At 44.9% G+C, this 14,963-nt stretch overlaps 1 long non-coding RNA gene across 3 annotated transcripts in view; it reads right to left on the reverse strand.

The window, feature by feature from the left end:
- Positions 1-14,963, reverse strand: part of LOC109028894 (uncharacterized) — a 45,390-nt gene that overhangs the window by 14,088 nt on the left and 16,339 nt on the right. Inside the window, exons 4-6 of one of the 3 annotated variants that reach the window (XR_010131318.1) lie at positions 12,975-13,103; positions 9,971-10,171; positions 2,128-2,223 (exon numbers count right to left, since the gene is read on the reverse strand). This is a non-coding gene — a long non-coding RNA (uncharacterized lncRNA). Of the gene's footprint in view, positions 1-2,127; positions 2,224-9,970; positions 10,511-12,974; positions 13,104-14,963 lie in introns of all 3 variants that reach the window. The other 2 variants (XR_010131319.1, XR_010131317.1) reach the window with 2 other exon arrangements.

A 14,963-nucleotide genomic window follows, 5' to 3' on the forward strand; every position in this document is an offset into this window, starting at 1 on the left:
ACTTTAAATACATATACTGCCATGTACTCACAACCCAGATCAAGAGTAGAACAATTCCAACACTTCAGAGGACTCTTTCTTGTCCCCTGCAAGTTAATACCACTCCCTTGGTTAACCCAGTCTGGCCACTACCACTATAGGTTAGTTGCACCAGTTTTCAAACTTCATATAATTGCAGTCACACAGTGTGTATTCTTCTGTATCTGACCTCTTTTTTCTCTTTCAAACAAAATTATGCAAGGTTCACCCATGTTGTTTTATTATCAGTACTTTGTTCTTTCTTATTGCCACGTAATATTCCACTGGATGAGTACAACACAATGTATCCACCCATTCTTCTGCTGATGCGCATTGGGTTGTTCCAGTGTAAGCTATCATGAATAAAGCTACTATGAACATTCTCGTACTTGTCTTCTGCTAGACAGAAGCACTCATTTCTGTTGAGGATATAGCCAGGAATAGAATTGTTGGTCACAGAGTGTATGCAAGTTTACCTTTAGTAAACACTGCCAAAGTTTTCCAAAGTGGCTGTTATCAGTTTATGTTCTCACCAGCAACGGAAGAGGTTCCTTGTTTTTTCCCATCCTTGACATGGAGATACATGATTTTTTTTTTTTTTTTTTTTTTTTTGAGACAGGTTCTTGCTCTGTCACTCAGGCTGGAGTACAGTGGCATGATCATGGATCACTGCGGCCTCGAACTCCTGGCCTCCTCATATCACCTCAGCCTCCTGAGTAGCTGGGACTATAGGCATGCACCACTATACATGGCTTTTTTAAAAAATTTATTTATTTATTTATTTATTTAAAGATAGGGTCTTGTTTTGTTCCCCAGGCTGATCTGGAACTCCTGGCTCCAAACGATCCTCCCTCCTTGGCCTCCCAAAGTGTTGGGACTACAGCATGAGCCATGGCACTCAGCAATATGATTTTTAAAGGACTGAGAAATAATGCTCTGATTTTTAAATTTGAGGGGTTTGTGTAGATAGATATAGATATAGATACAGATATAGGCATAATATAAAATAAGAGATGCCTGACTATTTATATATTTGATCTTAATAAAATAAAAATAAGTTATCTAAATTCTGTTTTAGAGTTAAAAATACATTCGATTACAATTTTGATCATTTCTCTTGGGGAAAGAAAGACTGACAACATCAAGTGCTTGGAAAGCATGTGGAACTTTTTGAGACAATGGGTGTTGGTGACACAGTGCAGGCAAACCCCAAATTGGGGCTTATCCCAGGAAGGTTCTTGGCTTCACTCAGGAAAGAATTCAAGAGCAAGCCAATGGTAGAAGAAAACAGCTTTATTGAGGTGGCAGTGTGGTGGTACACCTCTGTGACAGCTCCTGCAGAGCAGGGCTACCCCATGGGCAGTGTATACACAGTAGCAGCTCAGGGCAGTTCTGCAGTTATATTTATACCCTTTTTTTTGAGACAGAGTTTGCTCTGTCACCCAGGCTAGAGTGCTGTGGTGCGATCTCAGCTCACTGCAACCTCCGCCTCCCAGGTTCAAGTGATTCTCCTGCCTCAGCCTCCCAAGTAGCTGGGATTACAGGCACCTGCCACCACACCTGGCTAATTTTTGTATTTTTGGTAGCTATGGGATTTCACCACGTTTGCCAGGCTGGTCTCGAACTCCTGACCTCAAGTGATCCGCCCACCTGGAAATCCCAAAGTGCTGGAATTACAGGCATGAGCCACTGTGCCCAGCCTATACCCATTTTTAATTACATGCAAATTAAGGGGCAGATTATACAGAAATTTCTAGAAAAAAGGTGATAACTTTCAGGTTGTCAGGTCATTGCCAAGGAAAGAGGTGGTAACTTCAGGGCATTGCCATGGCAATGGTAAACTGACATGGCACTGGTAGGCATGTCTTAGGGAGAGGTGATTTTGCCTCTTCCCTGTTTCAGCTAGTCCTCAATCTGGTCCAGAGTCTGAGTCTCACCTCCAGAGTTGAGTCCTGCCTCCTACCTCATTTCCCCCTCAGAAATTAGATACTCCTCTTTAATCTTAAAGGGACTACAGAAGGTTGGAGGTCTACCTCCTGTAACTGTTTCCTGCTGAGTTTATGGATGTTGGTCCTGTCTAGCCCTGGAGAAACAGAAATCTCTGGATACCTGATCTGAGGGGCTCCGAGGCAGGACACTTTCATTCTCCAGGTCAGTAGGCGGGTCGAGTTGGAAGCCTTGTGCAAGGATTGTCTTTACCTGGAACTGTTGTAATATAGAAGACAAACTTTACTAAGAGGTTAAACAAGCAAGGGCCAAAGATTAGTAATAACAAGACAGCTATCAAAGGTCCTAGGAGAGGTAAAAGCCAGGTGAAGCTTGGGAAGGCACTTTTGATAGCTAGCCAGATACAGCTGGGATTAATGCCCTGGTTATAGTTACGTAACCAGGTAGCTTGCTCACAGATCTTTTGAATGTTAACTTCAACTGCCCAGAGTTGTTGATGTATGTGCAACAGGTTTCATTAATAACTGCACAGACTCTACCTTGTTCAGCTAGTAGATAATCCAATGCTAGTCTGTTATTGAGAACTACATTTGCCAAAAAGTCTAGGGACTCTTGAATCCCCTTTAATGCCTGACCACTAATGGTGGCTAAAGATTCTAGGGTTTGAGTCAAGTTCTTTAGGTTTCTTTAGGGTTCACATTCTTTAGCGTTCTTTAGGGTTGGCTAGGGTTGAGTAGGTAAGCAAAGCCACCCTAGGGTGCTGCTAGTCCTATTGCTGCCCAAATTCCTTCCAACTGAATTAATCCAATTGCTCACTTACTTTTGGTGTTCCTGGGTCTTATGGGGTTACAGACCATGACCCCTGGAGGGGCAAGGGTGGCCAACATACGTTCATCTCTATTCCAAGTTTCATTCTTTTTTTGAGACAGAGTCTTACTCTGTCACCCATGCTGGAGTGCAATGGCGTGATCTCGGCTCACTGCAACCTCTGCCTCCCAGGTTCAAGAGATTCACCTGCCTCAGCCTCCCGAGTAGCTGGGATTACAGGTACTCGCCACCACGCCCGGGTAATTTTTGTATTTTTAGTAGATGGGGTTTCACCATGTTGGCCAGGCTGGTCTCTAACTCCTGACCTCAAGTGATCCACCTGGCTTGGCCTCCTAAAGTGCTGGGATTACAAGTGTGAGTCACCACACCCAGCCTATTCCAAGTTTTTTATATACAGAAGGCTGCTCCTAAAGGAACAGGTGGCTTCCTGGAGAGTCAGGAGTGGTTATGGGGTGTGACTTCTTCCCACTCCTGGCCACAAACAAAATGAGCCTGGGGGGGTAAACAAACAGAGGCCCTACGGGGTGTGATGTTTATCCTTTGCTGCCAAGTTGGGTCTCTAGAGGAGATATTTTCCCCCTGTTCTAATGGGAGTGGTCAAACAATCTTGTTTTCCAGAAGGAACAGTGCTCCCACCTTCCCAGATTAGGCAGTTGTTTTTCCCTTGTATGTTCTGATCCAGGAGAAGGCACCATATATGGTCTCCTCACTGACAAGTGGAATCCCATTTACCTCATTGCAGCCTGGGAAACTTGGCAACTAGATTTGGATCAGAGTATCACAGGGAAACGTCTGCTTTTGTGTCATTAACACAACAGTGGGTGCAAAAGATAGAATCATTAGTGCATTGGAGATATAGATACCCAACTTCCCAGGTCAAGGTAATAGTGGCAGGAGTTGGGGGGTGGTATTCAGATGGAATCGGAGGGGAATCAGGAGGAGAGTTTCACTTAACAAATAGGGATTTGGGTATTTGGAGATCACTATGGTTAGTTAGGAGGTCTGGAGAGATGGCTGTGAAATTTTCTGGGTAGGCCAGAAGGTAGAACTGTGCACCTTGGGAATATTGATGACAAATCCAGCAACCATGAAGATGATTCCCTGAGGCTATAATATTTGAAATATTTACTATAGGGTTATGTTCCCACCTGCACTGGATCAGGGTAATGAGGAAATCAAACAGGATTAATAGTGACAACATGGTGTCCAGTGGGCCTTAGAGTGGCCTCTACACCCAACAAGGACGAAAGAGGTGTTTCCCAAGAGGTTGGCTAAAGCAACAGAAAAGAAGGATTACAATCAGGAAGAAGAGAAAAATTACTGTTCCTATTCCCACCCACAGCATCACATTACCACCTCTGGCTTAGTGTTGATTCTTTTAAATAGGCAGCAGAGGTCCTCCAAAGGCTCACAGATGCAGGTCACAGGGGCCTCCTTTTGTGCTGCAACTCAGAAGAAACAGGTTTAACCTGGACAGGGATACCAAACTAGTTACTCCCTGAAGTTTAACAGCCGTAGGTGTACTCAACAACACCTGACACGGCCCCTTCCATTCATGTGTAATTGATCATTGGTGGATTCTTCTTTCCAAGTTTTTACTAAGACTAAGTCTCCTGGTTGATTGTGGAGGTTAACTATTTCCTTTGTTGAAGGGAGCGATATTTTGTCTCCACAGGCTTGGAGGGCCTTTTGAACCCAGCCTAAGTTGATAATATGGGTGAGCATTCTACGTGTCTCTTCATCAAACAGGATATCTGAAGTTAAAAAGGGCCTCCCTGGAGCTTGCAGTGAGCCGAGATCGCGCCACTGCACTCCAGCCTGTGACTGAGCGAGACTCCGTCTCAGAAAAAAAAAAAAAAAAAAAAAAAAAAAAAAAGGGCTTCCCATAAGTCATTTCAAATGGACTGTTTTACTGTTCCTTTGGAGTCATCCTTACATATAAAAGGGCGATGGGAGGCTGGGCACAGTGGCTCACGCCTGTAATCCCAGCACTTTGAGAGGCCGAGGTGGGTGGATCACAAGGTCAGGAGTTCGAGACCAGCCTGACCAACATGGTGAAAGCCCGTCTCTACTAAAAATACAAAAATTAGCCAGGCTTGGTGACACCTGCCTGTAGTCCCAGCTACTCGGGAGCCTGAGGCAGGAGAATTGCTTGAACCTGGGAGGTGGAGGTTTCAGTGAGCCGAGATCGTGCCACTGCACTCCAGCTTGGGCAACACAGCAAGACTCCGTCTCAAAAACAAAAACAAAAACAAAAAAAAGGCGATGGTTAGGAGAGAAACCCAGGCCTCTGAGGTCTCCTAACAGAGCTCTGCTAATGTCCTTTCAAAAATATTAGCTTTTTCTACCTTCCCCAAGGATTGAGGTCTCCAGGAGGGGTGAAGATGATACGTAATGCCTAAGGCTCAGGACACCTGCTGGGTCACTTTAGCTATAGGAGGGTCCATTATCACTCTGCTGACTTTTAGGTAATCCAAATCTTGGGATGATCTCTTTAAGTAGGAATTGGCACTTCTAATGCCTTTTCTGTTCTTGTGGGGAAAGCCTCTATCCACTCGGTGAAAGTGTCTATAAATACTAGCAAATATTTCAGTCCCCTGTATGGTGGCATCTGAGTAAAATCTATTTGCCAGTCTTCCCCATGGTATGTTCCTTGATGTTGTACAGGAGTGAGTAGGGATGAGGGTATGGACAGCTCCCTGGGTCATTACCGGCATAAAGTTCACGGGCCCTGGTGACCCACTTTACAGTCTGGAATAATTTCTTTCCCAAGAAGATTTGAGAAACTAATTTGAATAGGGAGTCCTGTCCCAAATGTGAGGAGTCATGGGAATACTTAATTATTTTCCATTGCTCAGCCTCAGGGAGAAAGAGTTTGTTGTTTTCTAGCAACCATCCTGAGGGATCCTTTTGTAAGCTTTTCTATTCTGCCCATTTAATTTCCTCAGAGATATAGTACGGTGCTGCTGACACGGGTGGAGTACCTGGCATAAATGCAGTGAATGGGAATACTGGTGTTTCCTTAGCTGTGGCTTTAGCTGCTCTGTCTGCTGGAGCACTTCCTCAAATAAGCGAGGTGTATCCCTTTTGGTGTCCCCTGCAGTGACTAACTGCTACCTCCTTTTCCCAAAGGAAAAGGACAGCATCTAAAAGTTCCAGGATCTCTGAGTGATGTTGTATGGGGGATCCCTTAGCTGTTAACGTTCTCCTTTCTTTTCATGTGGCAGCATAAGCATGGAGCACCAGGAACCCATATTTGGAATTAGTAAATATATTGACTGTTAAGTCTTTTCCCAATTGGAGGGTCCTAATTAAAGCAATTAATTCCAGTTTTTGAATGGAAGTCTAGGGAGGCAAAGCTTTTGTCTCAATGATCTTTTGTTGGCTAGCCACTGTATAACCTGTCTTCCTTACCCCTCATGCATAAAGCTACTCCCATCTGTAAACCACCCAACACCGGGGTTAGGCAGGGGCTCATCTTTGAGATCAGGCCTGCTAGAGTAGGTCTGTTCTATGGTTTCCACGCAGGAGTGAATGAGTTGGGGATCTGTTTCTTGGGACATGAAGCCCATCAACAGGGTAGCAGGGTTTAAAACTCGATATACTTTAAAAGTAACATCTGGATGTCAAGCAGAAGGGCCTGATATTTAAGTAAGTGACCTCCTGTTAGCCATTGGTGTCCTTTTGTCTCTAAGATTCCCTATACTTGGTGGTGGGTCATGACATCTAATTGTTGTCCCAAGGTAAACTTACTGGCTTCTTCTACCAATAGAGCAGTGGTCGCCACAGCTTGCAAGCATCCTGGCCATGCGGCTGCCACCTGGTCTAGCTGTTAGAAAAGTAAGCCACTGGCCTGGGACTATTCCCGAGCCTTTGAGTTAGGATGCCCAAAGCCATCCCTTGTTTTTCAGCCACATAAAGGGTGAAAGTTTTTTTCTAAGTTAGGGAGTCCCAAAGCAGGAGCTGTTCCCAGCTTTTCTTTTAGTGTTAAGAATGCCTGTTAGCAGGTTCCATCCCAATTCAAAGGCTCATGATCACTCCCCTTTAGAACTTCACGGAGTGGCTTTTCTCTAAGCTCAAACCCAGGAATCCAGATCAGGATTCCCAAAAAGACTATTACTTGCTTCTTAGTCTGAGGGACTGGAGTGCCAGGATGGTCTCTTTTTGCTTTTGGGCAAAAGTCCTTGTCCCAGGAGTGAGCACATATCCCCAATATTTAGCCTTTTGCACAGAGATCTGGGCCTTGCTGGGGGAAACCCACTATCCTCGCTTTCCCAGAAAATTAAGGAGCTGGATTGTGTTCCTGTCCGTCTTCCCTAGTGAGGCTGGAGAGTAATAGGTCATCTACATATTGCAAGAGGGATCCATTAGTTAACTGTAGTTCCCTTAACTCCTTGGCTAATGCATTGCAGAAGAGATGGAGACTGTCTCTAAAACCTTGAGGGAAGGACTGTCCAGGTAAGCTGAGATGCGGCATGAGTGTCTAGATCAGTCCATTTAAAAGCAAAAATGTACTGAGAGTCTGGGTGTAAAGTTATACAAAAGAAAGCATCCTTACCATGAACCAATGAGCATCTTCAGAGACATGGGTAAATATTCGTAAGGATTGGGAACTATTGGGTGGACTGGGACTACTATCTCATTAACTGCCCTCTTATCCTGAACAAATCTATATTCTCCATTTGGTTTCTTTACAGGTAAAATAAGGGTGTTACATGGGGACTGGCACAGGATTGTAGGAATCCAGACTTTAGGAACTTTGTTATTAGGGGCTGGATATTCTTCTGAGCCTTGGGTCTCAAAGGATATTGTGTCTTCCACATGTAATTAACATTGGGTTTTAAAATAACGTGGAATGGGGGTACCCTAACAGCTCTAGCAGGAACTTCCATGACCCAAACAGAGGGGTCTACTTGAGAAGCAATATGTGGCGGGAAGAGCGTCTCCTTATCTGTGTTGAGGTAAGCACTTAGAGCTAGAAGTGTCCATTCCCAGCCTGTTGCCTTCTTATGAGGCACTTGAAATTGAACTGTGGCCTGTAACTGGGAAAGTAATTCTCTCCCCAGTAGAGGGATAGGACACTCAGGCATAAGTAAAAACCCATGGGAAAATGTATGGTCTTCCAGGGTGCAACCAAGGGGGTGGATAAATCTCCTAATTTTTGGCTGGCCATCAATCCCCGTTACTGTACAAGAGCAGGAAGGCAGAGGCCCTGAGAAATGGGTTACAACTGAGTAGGCTGCTCCCATGTCCATTAAGAACCCAGTATTTTTGCCTGCCGTGTCCAGGGTTACCAAAGACTCCTCTATGGAGATGGTAAGGTGTCCAGTAGGAGTTGTAGAGGACCGCAGGCCCCATCAGTCCTATGCTTTCTTGGCCATTATGGATCTGGGTGTCTCAGACTCCCCTTTAAGCCTGGGACAGTCCTTCTTCCAGTAGCCTTCTTGTTTACAGAAGGCACACTGGGCCAGGCACGGTGGCTCATACCTGTAATCCCAGCACTTTGGGACGCTGAGGTGGCTGGATCACGAGGTCAGGAGATCAAGACCATCCTGGCCAACATGGTGAAACCCCATCTCTACTAAAAATACAAAAAATTAGTTGGTCATGGTAGCGTGCACCTGTAATCCCAGCTACTTGGGAGGCTGAGGCAGGAGAATCGCTTGAACTCAGGAGGCAGAGGTTGTGGCAAGTCGAGATCTTGCCGCTGCACTCCAGCCTGGGCAACAGAGTAAGACTGTCTCAAAAAAAAAAAAAAAAAAAAAAAAAATCCTGCCTAGGCCACATCTGTTGGCTTGCCAATTTATATTGAACCTAAACATTGTTGCAACAGAAAATAAATTTTTTCTTTTTCAATTTGTCTAATTTGAATTTACTCCAATTGCCTAAAAGACACCCTCACGTCAAGTCCTTCAGGATGCCCTCTGCTGCCCCATGTCTAGTAAGGCTCTCTATGGGGGTTTTAGTGACCTAAGCTTAGCAAATTCCTAGTTACTTTTCCCTTTTAAATTCCCACTTTCTACAAAGAAGGTGTAAATATAGACAGCAAGGTGTTATAAAAGTGGATTATAAGCTGCAAATGGGAAACCGAATGTTGGCCTAAATTCCAGAGAGTGAGGGTTAGGCAGAGAGAGACTAAACAAATGGTGACAGTGGAAGGGAGGAAGGGCAGCGGTAAATAGCATTGCCCAAGGGGAGACCTCAGGGGCCCTGACTGCCAGAGAACCTACCCAGTAGGAGAGACACCAGAAACAATGTTCAGGTGGCCACTTTTCTACTGCTGTTGGTGGCTGTCCATCAGGGGCCTGGGAACTCCCAGTCCCCTTCAACCAAGAGGGCTTAAGCAAGGCAGTTATGCAGTTGTAAGACAGCACACAGGAAGAGGTCTGCAACTGGCTATTAGGAAAATAATAACTTCTAACTTCAGAGCAGAAAAAGGCAAGACCAAGATTCCCCTAGGGGAGAAATAGCTTTTTCTACCTTACCTGAGGATTGAGGTCTCCAAGAGTGAAGATGACAGGTAATGCCTAAGGCTCAGGAAGCCTGCTGGGTCACTTTAGCTGTGAAGGAGGGTCTGTTATCACTGAGCAGACTTCTAGGTAACCCAAACCTTGCAATGATCTCTTTAAGTAAGAATTTGGACACTTCTAATGCCTTTTTCTGTTCCTGTGGGGAAAGCCTCTAACTACTCAATGAAAGAGGGAATGTCAATGCCGAAAACCCCAGAGCATTTTCAGCAATACCAATGCTGAAAAACCTGGAGTACCTGAGTTTCAGCCAACAAGCGTCCCCTCACCAAATGCTGAAAACCCCAGGGCACCAGGCGGTTGGCCAACAGCAAACCTCAGGCCAAGTTGGAGGTCACAGAACAACACAACAGGAGGCCTTGCATGGCCAAGAGTCCTGCCTTAAATCATTCCCCAAATATAGTCAACAGAAAATCAAAATGAGAACAAAGACTGCCAACAAAACATACATCTTAGGACTGAAAATAAAACGACTGGTGGAGCAATGCAATGGAATCAGAGGGGAAACAATCAGGGAAAAGGGTGACAAGGACAAGGAAGTGTTTAAGGGTATCCAAATGATGAGGGACTTTTAACTGACCTCTTAGCCAAAGGCTTTAATTCCTTAGCTTACCTGATGTTATTGGGGTGGGGGTGGGCAAAACACTCACCCATCCACAGGAGTCAAAATGGTGCTGGCCAATCTTCCGCGTGGCACCCAGGTGAAGGTCTCTTCAGGATCCCCCAGCTTGGATGTGCTTAGCTGCCATGGTGGGAGGGTCCCACGTGAGGACTGATAACCCACCAGCCTGCCGGATCCTACATGAGGCAGCAGCAGTATGGCCACTTGCCTGTCTGCTTGGCTGTACCACCTGCCAGGAAAAATGATGGCTCTAAAAAGAGCCTTTGGTTAGTGTTACAACTCTTGCAGCCTCCATCACTGACTGCTTCTCTATTTCTTGCCATCTCTCCATGTGTCATCTTAACAATAACTGTCACTTGCCATCTCTTACTGTCTCTCACTGTCTTGCCAACTGCTGTCTCTCATTACCACCTTGCCAACTGCCATTTCTTTCTCCGTCTCTCATGCTGTCGTTTTCTCTCTTCTGCCCCATGTTTGGTGCCATGTTGCTGCAAGGCAGGTGAACCCCAAATTGGGGCTTAGCCCAAGAAGATTCTTGGTTTTGCTTGAGAAAGAATTGAAGAGTGAGCTGGTGGTAGAAGAAAACAGGTTTGTTTTTTTTTTAAGATGGAGTCTCGCTCTGTCGCCCAGGCTGGGGTGTAATGGTGCAATCTCAGCTCACTGCAACCTCCGCCTCCCAGGTTCAAGCAATCCTCATGCCTCAGCCTGCTGAGTAGCTGGGATTACAGGTGCACACCACCACGCCTGGCTAATTTTTGTATTTTTAGTAGAGACAGAGTTTCACCATGTTAGCCAGGCTGGTCTCAAACTCCTGACCTCAAGTGATCTGCCCACCTTGGCTTCCCAAAGTGGTGGGATTATAGGCATGAGCCACTGTGGCCGGCCAAGAAAACAGCTTTATTGAGGAGGCAGTGTAGTGTTAGGGATCTGTGACTGCTCCTGCACAGCAGGGCTACCCCATAGGCAGTGTGTAGAGAGTAGAAGCTCAGGGCAGCTTGGCAGTCATATTTATGCCCACTTTTAATTACATGCAAATTAGGGGTGGATTATGCAAAAATTTCTAGAACAAGGGTGGTAACTTCCCGGTTGTTGGGTCATTGCCATAGAAAGGGGTGGTATCCAGTTGTTGCCATGGCAATAGTAAACTGACATGGCACTGGTCGGCATGTCTTTTGGAGAGGTGCTTTTGCCTCTTGCCCTTTCAGCTAGTCTCAATCTGGTCCGGAGTCCAAGTCCTGCCTCCTACGTCATTGGCAGTGGTGTGCTGGTAATTATTTTACAACTGGTTAAGAAAGAAACTCTGATTTGTAAAAGTTGCCAATTTCTGTGGTGTAAATAACTTTTATCATTGCTGAACTCACACATTGCTGGTGGCAGCATAAATTGGTAAAACCGCTTTATAAAACCATGTGATGCTATCTACTAAAGGTGAAGATACGCATATGCCAGGAGACAGTAACTGTACTCCAAGATGTACAGTATTTCTCAGCTTAACCGGACATCCTGAATCATCCCAGGCATGAATCCAATTCTGTTCGGAGAGTTACTGGCTATGCATTCTTTTCCTACTTAAGTCACCTTAGTCTACTCCCAAAGATACACATTATTTGAAACTGAAAAGCTAAAATGGATAAATTATTATATATTCATGCAATGGAATAGTATACCACAATGGAAATGAACATGCTACTATACATAACAGCACAGATAAACCTTATAGATTGAAAACAATACATAGGCCGGGTGTGGTGGCTCACGCCGGTAATTCCAACCCTTTGGGAGGCCAAGGTGGGTGGATTTTCTGAGTCCAGGAGTTAAAGACCAGCCTGGACCACATGGTGAAACCCCATCCCTACAAACAATACAAAAATTAGCCAGGCATGGTGGCACATGCCTGTAGTCCCAGCTATTCAGGAGGCTGAGCTCAGAGGATCGCTTGACCCTGGGAAGCAGAGGTTGCAGTGAACTGAGATTGTGCTACTGCACTCCAGCCTGGGTGACAGAGTGAGACCTTCTCTCAAAAAGAAAAGAATATATACTGTATAATTCTAACTATATGAAATTCAAAAACAGGCAAAACTCTATGTGGTTAGAAGTTAAGCTAGTGGTCACCTTGGGGAGGGCAGAGGGCTGGGATTGGGAGGTAGCACAAGAGAGGCATCTTTACTGGATGGTTATTATTATGAACTAAATGTTGTGTGCCCCCCAAATTCATGCACTGAGTCCCTAATCCCAAATGTGATGGGATTAGGAGATGGGGTCGTTGGGAAGAAATTAGGTTTAGATGCGGTGATGAGGGTAGGGTCCTCATGATGGGATTAGTGCCCTTATAAGAAGAGACCAGAGAGCTTGCTCATGCTCTCTCTACACTGTGAAGACACAGTGAGAAGGCAGTCATCTACAAGCCAGGAAGAGAGCCCTCACCAGAACCCAACCCCGCCAGCACCTTGATCTTGGACTTCCCAGCCTCCAGAATTGTGAGAAATAAATGTCTGTTGTTTAAGCCACCGAGTCTGTGGCATTTTGCTATAGCAGCCCCAGCAGACTAAGACAGTTATGTTTACACAAATGTGTTCAAGTTGTGGTGACGCATTAAGCTATATGCTTATGATTAATGCATTTTTCTGCACGAATGATTTACTCCAATAAAAAGCTTATTAAACCCAATGCACTGTGTACACACATAAAAACAAAGAAAACTAATCATTATCAGAATAAATCAACTTTGCAACACCTCTAATTTGTAGATAAATCTTACTTGTTCAAAAATTAAGCAAATTACACTGTGGCCAGTCAAACACACAGAAAATTTCACCAAGAGAAACTTAGGTTAATAATAAAACAATTTATTTATGTACTTAGGAGAACCCATCCAAACATAAAGAATATTTTCTAAAGCCCCAAATATTCATTTGTAACCAACTAGCTTAAAATCCAGTCATATCAAAGAAAGTCTCCAGCTCAAAACACAAAAAGAGTGCAGTACCTTCTCCAAAGAAGAAAAACACACATTTTAAGACAAAAATACTCACCATTAAGCAGAAACCTCTGACTCATCTGTTCTTATCTTCCTTCCCATAAAGCCCTTTTATTTCCCCACTCTGACAAAAGCGTCCTTTTAGCTCACTGTGGGTAGGAAGTCTCACGGTCTTCGGTCTGCTCTGAGTGAATGAAGGGGATCAGTGGAATCAGTATTTCCCAGTTTAACTGGACATCCTGAATCACCCCAGGCACGAATCCAGTTCTGTTGGGAGAGTTACTGGCTATGCGTTCTTTTCCTACTTAAGTCACCTTAGTCTACTCCAAAAGAATCGGAAAGTTCCTACCTCCAAGCTTTGGTTTTCTCACATTTTTTCATCTCTCTGGGCCATTGCCATTAGCTACTCCCACATTTTGCCTCTGTAACCGTTTCCTTGACTTCTGCATGGTGAAGTTAGGAGAAGCTACACAGCCCCCAACACATACGTGCGCGCACGTGCACACACACACACACACACACACACACACACACACACAATGTTCTCTTATGGGCCCACTCTCCAAACACTCTGGATGCCAATCTTCCCTTTTTTGGATTCAGCCCACCTTTATCGGCCACATCCAGTAAATAATACTATGTAAATTCACAAAGTGTCCACTAGAGGACACTACAATCCTACTTCTAATGCCAATGTGTTGCAGTATGGCGTCTGTAGACTCCTAAGGGATTCTTCCTCTTCCCTATCTAAGCTACCCATGTGTTTCTATCTAATTATTCCTTGTACCAGGCACCTAAGAAGGAAATAGGTGATATAAACAAGGGAGGAAGTAGCACCCCGACTCGTGCCCTTATTCTCAAATCCTTGGTCCCAGGGCAGGATGCTCTCACGATCTAAGCATTCTTTCCCTCAAGATGGATGTGACTGATGGCAGATGGGCTACTAGTGATGTTGATGTCACTGTGCTGGGTCCCCAGCAATGCTCCAGGGGAAGCCAAGAGTTGAACTGGGCCTCAGATCATCAACCAAACCTCAAGCATTTATCAACCATGGCAGCCCCATCTCATGACCAGGCTGGAGCCTGTCTGGACCTGGTTCTTCTGGTTCCCACCATCTGTCCTCCTCCTCCCTCCCTACCACACCACCCTTTACCCCAGGACCAGTGCTTACGGTTCTCTCTCCTCAAAGTCATCAGATCAAAATTCACGACCAACCTCTCATTAGCCCACTCAGAGGAATGGGTGGCTCAATGCTATGAGTACAATTGCTCCATCTTAGGAAAACAAAAATGGGCAACCCTTTGCAAAGAAAACATTTCTATGACCAAGGCTTACTGACTAATACAACATTACTTCTTCTTGTACATTTTAAAATAAAAACAAGCATATCTAAACATAATATTTTCTAATCACAGGAGGCAACAACAACAAAAGTAAGCATAAATACTTTCAAGGACATGTCTGTAGCCTAGTACAGAGAATGCTTTTTTTTTTTTTTTTTTGAGACTGAGTCTTGCTCTGTTGTCTAGGCTGGAGTGCAGTGGCACGATCTCGCTCGGCTCACTGCAGCCTCCGCCTCCCTGGTTCAAGCGATTCTCCTGCCTCAGCCTCCTGAGTAGCTGGGATTACAGGTGTACACCATCACACCTAGCTAATTTTTGTATTTTTAGTAGAGACCAGGTTTCACCATATTGCCCAGGCTGGTCTTGAACTCCTGACCTCAAGTGATGCAGCTGCCTCTCGGCCTCCCAATGTGCTGGGATTACAGGCGTGAGCCACTGTACCCAGCTAAGAATGCATATTTTTAAGCCAGACTGCCTCAGATCAGATTCTAGATTTGCTATTTACTAGCCACATGGACTTGAACCAGTTACTTAACCTCTGCACATCCATTTCCTGAGCTGTTAAAATGAAGAACATATAGTATCTACTTCATAGGATTGTTGTGAAGATTAGATGAGTGTGTGTGTGTGTGTGTGTGTGTGTGTGTGTGTAGTGCTTAGGTTGGGTGTGGCAGACCATGCCTGTAATCGCAGTACTTTGG

Source organism: Gorilla gorilla, chromosome 1, assembly GCF_029281585.2.
Source record: "Gorilla gorilla gorilla isolate KB3781 chromosome 1, NHGRI_mGorGor1-v2.1_pri, whole genome shotgun sequence".
Lineage (NCBI taxonomy): Eukaryota > Metazoa > Chordata > Mammalia > Primates > Hominidae > Gorilla > Gorilla gorilla.